Below are 6,333 nucleotides of genomic sequence, written 5' to 3' on the forward strand. Positions count from 1 at the left end.
CATGAAATGGATATAATCATATTTACCTCACATGGTTGCTCTTGGCTTAAAGGAGATAATGTGTGTAGGGCGCCCAAGGTGCCCAAGATCTATCTAATAGGTGGCTTATTGGTCAGTGACAACTCTTTTAACCAGGATCTATTCTAGCATCATAATTCTAGTATCAGAAACTGTATTATGGGAGTGGAAATAACACAGGAGGTAGAAGGCCAGGCCAGGTCATGGTTCTTCTTCCTCTCCTTCCTCTCTCGAGGCAGCAGCACATGGTTCTCGAGACATCCAGTTGGCAGGGAGCTCCTGCCTCTCAGGGTGGTCCCCAGATGCACAGCGGGTGTGTGGATGGTGCAGTCCCCCTACTCAGATGACGAGAGCGTGTGAGAGCCAAGAGTCTGGGTTTCCCTGTCTGCTGGTTGGGGCCCCAGCCCAAAGGTGATATTGACCCCTCTGACTAAAGTTGGGAAACCGCCCTTCACTCTTCCACATTCAGTTGGACTTTGTTAAAAGAAAATTAGTTCCCAGAAGGTATGTTAATCACACTTAACATCAAATTAAACAGGAAACCCAGAGATCCTCTGAGAGTATCCTACCCTTTTTGTGCCATGACCCCTTTGGCTGTTTGGCAAAAATGTCCATGAATGCATAAACTAAAAGACCACAAGACCACAAAGGAATTCAATTATACCGAAATACAATTGCATCAATTTCCCACGGAGTCCCACCCATGCTCTACTATGACCCCTTGAGAGTCAAAGCCCTCACTGAAAGCTTGGGAAGCTCTCCAAGGTCAGTCACCCAGCTATGAGGTGAAACAGCCAAGGCAAGGGCCTCATCTCTCCGCTCCTGAACCTAGGCTCTTTCCACCAATTCACTTATTATTTTAGACAATTGAGAAAAGGAAAGCAGAAATCTTACAGCTCTGCATGGAAAAATCCTGAATTTTATGCGAGTTGGAAGGTATGGATGACCCCCTGCTGCCCGATATGTATTCAGAAGATCCGACCTTATTTTATAGAGGATTGCAAAACCGGACAAAGATTGTTTCCCAGCAAACATCTGGAAAAACCTAAGGTCACAAAAATTTGAGGATTTATCTAATGCCCGGGTAACTGGCAGCAGATGTCCCAGGTGCACAGATGACAGTGTTGGACTACAGGCTTAGATGGGTGTGTTCAATCCTTCTGCCTCCACACAGAAGAGTCTAAACATTAATCTCTGAACCTGCTACAGAAAATTCAGCTCTCCTGCTTCCCTTGGCAATTTTTAGGAACCAATGAGCAATTATTGTTGTCTCTATGGAGAAGGTTGAAAGGTATTTAACCTGAGGAACCCTGACCCTCCTAGCTGAGCCCTTTCGCCCCTTCCCCTGCAGAGACAATAGAATACAAATGGCCAAAAGCAGGGTTTAAATTTACTTCGGGGTTTAAATTCTCACTGCATCATTTTAGAAAAGTTGCTTGGCCATCTCTTCCTACCTCAGCTTTTTAATCTCTCTCATGGGAACAGTACTAAAGCCTGTCTCTCAGGGTGTGGTGGGGACAGGGAGGGTGAATTTATGGAAGCCCTCATGTAGGATCTGATGTATAGTATTCAGTAGTTAGGATCTATTATGTAATTAGCTCTAGGCTGAACCCCGCACCTTCCCCACTAGGCCTCTTACTGAATAAAGCAGATGTTCAGGCAGGTGTAATTAGTGGAGTGACTATGTAAAAGAAGCACATTCAGCATGATTGGAGCGGACCTGTTTAGTTTTTCAACATATGTTGGCAAGGTAAGTGAGTCAATCACAGTCACACACAGGGAAAATCCTGCATCTTCTTCTCACCAAACCCACATACTTCCCTGTGCCCGTTTGCCTCCCTGCTGCCTCCCTTCTGGTTTCTATGGGCCCAGAACCCTCCTTCTCTCCAAACCCAGCCTCTCCACCTGTGCTCTGGGTCCCGTGCCCTCTCTTCTGAGTAGAAGGTTCCTCCTGCAGTCCCCACCCCTACGTAGTCAACACTTCTCCTCTACTGGATCATCCCCATATGCATGCTCTTAGCATCTCCCTTAACCCCCACGTCTCCTCTCAGCTACTACCAAATTTCTTTACTTTCCTTCAATTTTTCAAGAGGGTTGTTGTCTCCATGTCCCCTCTTCAATGCACTCAAATTGGGCTTTCAGCCCCACTATCCATAGAAACTATTATTGTCCAGGTCACCAATGAACTCCATGTTGCTAAATCCAGAGGCCACTTCTTTGTTCTTATTTTCTTTCTTCTTCTTCTTTTTTTTTTTTTTTTGTTCTTATTTTCTTTGACCTTACAGCAAAAGTTGATTATTTCCTCCTTCTTGAAATGTTTTCTCTCTTGGCTCTGTGATCCCCTGCTGTTCTCTTTTCCTTCGTCTCCTTTTCCTTCTGTCTTCTTTATTGGCTCCCTCCCCTCCCTTCTCCCCTACTACTACCTTTGGTAACCCCATCTAGTCTCATGGCTTTGGAGACCATCTATGTCCTTATGATCCCCAAATCTCCACATCCAGCCCTGATTTTTCCCCAATGCTTCACTTGGATATCCAACTGCTTTCTTAACATTTCCATGCAAATGTCTGATACGCAACTCAGCCATAATTTATCCATGAAGAACTAGAATTTTCCTGCCAAACTTGCTCCTCAGTCTTCCTACTTTTAGTCATTAGCACGAGCATCCACCCATTTGTTCAACCTATGAATCTAGGATTCAGTCTTGAGTCCTCTCTTTCCTTATCTTCCATATTTAATCTGTCAGCCAGTCTTGTCCACTTTATCTACAAAGCATATTCCAAAAAGTTCATCCACTTCTCTCCATTTTCATTAAGATCACCCTAACCCAAATCCATGCTGCCTGAATGACAGCAATGCTCTCAGCTCATCCCTCTGTAATCATCCTGAAATCAGTCTATTCTTGGAAGGGCAGCTTGAATGATCTCACCCTCTTGATTAAAACCCTCCAGTAAACCCTGGGTGGCGCAGCAGTTTAGCGCCTGCCTTTGGCCCAGGGCGCGATCCTGGAGACCCGGGATCGAATCCCACATCGGGCTCCCGGTGCTTGGAGCCTGCTTCTCCCTCTGCCTATGTCTCTGCCTCTCTCTGTCTGTCTCTCTGTGTGGCTATCATTAAAAAAAAAAAAAAACAAACCTCCAGTAGCTTCCCATTGTACTGGAAATAAAATCCAAATTCCTCAAAGCAGGATATATTATGGCTTCCGCCCACCTCTTCAAACTCATTTTCAATCACGTTCTTCCTCACTCACTACTCCAGCCACACTGGTCTTTCTTTCCCTTGGAAACACAAAGTCTGTTTCTACTTTAGGACCTTTCCCCTAGCTGACCTTTCCTGGAATGATCATCCCAATGGTCTTTGAATGACTGGCTCCTTTTATTACTCACATCTCACCTGAAATGTCAGTTCTCAGAGACACCCTTCCTGACCACAAAGCTGAAGCAGCCACCCAGGTACTCCCTATCACATCACCTTTTACTGTCTGGGTGTTGGACTTTCCTCCTCTGGAAGACAGGAGTTAGGACCTTGTCTTTCTTCTTCACCACTACATCAGCAGGATTTAGAAGAGTGCTTGACATACCTTGTTGAAAGAGTGAATGAATGCGTAAATGAATTAGGACCGGAACCTAGGTCTGCAATCTCCTGGTTCAGTGTTCTTTGCCTGGGCCAGAGAAAGTTGCTGCTTCACTCCTTTTTTTATTTTTATTTTTTTTTAAGTAAGCTCTAGTCCCAATGTGGGGCTTGAACTCACAGCCCCAAGATCAAGAGTCACATGTTCTACTGACTGAGTCAGCCAGGGCCCCTCAGCTTTAACAACTTGATTGTTTTCTTGCTGTTCACCAGATGCTTGGCACCATTCAATTGTCAACAGCTTCCAGTCTTAGCAAGAAAGGAAATGGCTATAAGGGAACAGGAAGGAGAGGAAAGAGGGCATCTGAATAAATCATGAAGTATGTAATCATCCCCACAAAGAATGGGAGTGGAACGTTCTATTATTCATTCAACCATCCAGTATTTAGTAAACATTTACTATGTATCTGGTGTTACACAATTTACTAGGGATGGAAACCCAAACCTACTCTGGAGGATCTGGCCGTCTCCTGCAGTGATGCCTGCCTACCACGCTGTGGTACCCTGAGGACAAGCACCTACGTGCAGAGAGTGAGAATGGCCGAACAGAGTGGGCAGGAAGACATCCCAGAGAGTGGAACTCGTGAGCGGAGTCTCAAAGCGTGAATATGTGTTAGTGGAAATCTTAGTCTGAGTCTTCACATGAAAAGTACAGTTGTATTTTCCCTTGAATTGACACACAAAAAAAATTACTTTAAAAGGGCAGGCAGGATGACCCCGGTATTTGAGAGAACCCCTTATTAATGACATTTTCACCAATGAAACACTTAACAAAAAATGGAATCGTTTTCTATTTTTTTTAAGGATTTAATTTATTTATTCATGAGAGACAGAGAGACAGAGGCAGAGACATGGGCAGAGGGAGAAGCAGGCTCCATGCAGGGAGCCTGATGTGGGACTTGATCCTGGGACTCCAGGATCACGCCCTGAGCCTAAGGGAGATGCTCAACCGCTGAGCCACCCGGGGATCCCTCGTTTTCTATTTCTCGCTACAAAAAGTCCAAAACCAATTCATCTTCCCTGAGGATCTTATAGTGAAACCCTTGAAGCAATCGCTGTATGATAAAAGATCACCCAACCAAAGAAGAACCACTTCCCTGTAAAACCACAGGCAGTGTCCTTGAAGAAATATGCTGTCAGGTAAAAGCAACGTTGGCAGCAGGTAAAAGAATGAAGTAGATCTCTGTGTATTGATAGACAAAGAGATATGTTAGTACGTGAAAACAAGCAAGTTTCAAGATACTGGATATTGTGGCTCCTATTATTATGTTAGGATCTGTGTAGGAATTCCAAGAAGAATAAATGCAAACATAACAATGGTCATCTCCAAGGTGTGGGATTATGAGGCACTTCCCGTTTTTGAGTCCTACATTTTGGTACTATTTTAACGGTTTACAATAAATGTGTACTATTTTGGAATTTAAAAATAAAGGTTCCTTTAGACCATAGGTCTGATTTGTTTTATGAAACTCGTGCTCGGCTCTACATTCCAGAAACATGCAAAGAGAGGATTTCCCTAAATTATATCATTTGCCAACATTTACAGGAAAAAATAAGCTGAGACTCAGAAAGATAAAGTGATTTTTCTTAAGCTGTGACTCCTAGACCAGTACAGTCAGCTCCACAGTACTTGATTAAAGCTGAGGAATAAAAGATAAAATATATTGGGGCACTCGGGTAGCACAATCAGTTACCGGACAGACTCTTGGTTTCGGCGCAAGTTCTGACCTCAGGGTTGTGAGATTGCGCCCTGCATTGGGCTCCACCCTCTGTGCAGAGAGTTGGCTTGGGACTCTCTTTCCTTCTCCCCCTACCACTCCCCACCCTGCATTCTCTCTTTCCTTCAAATAAATAAATAAATCTTAAAGAAAAAAAGATAAAATATATCAATTTCCAACTTACACATTTGGAAACTTTAGCAACATTGCTTTGTAGAAAACCATGTAGCTATTTAAAGGAAAATATCCTTTTTATGAGGTTAAAAAGAGGTTTATTGTGTATTTCTTTAGTGACAGGCAATTCCTGGTGACAAATGTGATGCAGGTAAAGAAGACACAGAGATTTGCAGGCTAGGAGTTTCCCAGAAAAACAATTCAAATAAAGTCTCTAGAATATTACCTCTAGTTCCTTCTGTAGATCTTAGAATACTCAGCAAAATCTTGTTTTCGTTTGTTTGTTTGTTTTTAAGTAGGCTCCACGGTCCAACATGGGGCTGGGATTCACAACCTCCAGATCAAGAGTCACATGCTCTACGGACTGAGCCAGCCACATGCCCCTCAGTAAATTTGAATAGATAGATCCCTTCCATCCAATTTATTTATTTACTTTTTAAATTTTTATTTATTAATGATAGTCACACAGAGAGAGAGAGAGGCAGAGACACAGGCAGAGGGAGAAGCAGGCTCCATGCACCGGAAGCCCGACGTGGGATTCGATCCCGGGTCTCCAGGATCGCGCCCTGGGCCAAAGGCAGGCGCCAAACCGCTGCGCCACCCAGGGATCCCTCCAATTTATTTATTGAGTGCTTATGACGTGGTCTTGCACTGAGGGTACAGCAGTGAGTAGGTGAGACGAATTCTCTGCACTTGCGGAGCTTATACACTAGTGGGCAAACACAATTAGCAAAAAATACATAAAATCAGGGGTATGATTTCAGGTAAAGCTATAATAAAGCAGGTAAAATGGTAG

At 43.8% G+C, this 6,333-nt stretch overlaps 1 long non-coding RNA gene across 1 annotated transcript in view; it reads right to left on the reverse strand.

The window, feature by feature from the left end:
• Positions 1-6,074: 6,074 nt before the first annotated feature.
• The window catches only part of LOC106558182, a 40,704-nt gene continuing 40,445 nt past the window's right edge, over positions 6,075-6,333 (reverse strand). The window contains exon 9 of the long non-coding RNA XR_005383437.1: positions 6,075-6,246. This is a non-coding gene — a long non-coding RNA (uncharacterized LOC106558182). The remainder of the gene's footprint in view (positions 6,247-6,333) is intronic.

This window comes from Canis lupus, chromosome 33, assembly GCF_011100685.1.
Source record: "Canis lupus familiaris isolate Mischka breed German Shepherd chromosome 33, alternate assembly UU_Cfam_GSD_1.0, whole genome shotgun sequence".
Taxonomy (NCBI): Eukaryota; Metazoa; Chordata; class Mammalia; order Carnivora; family Canidae; genus Canis; species Canis lupus.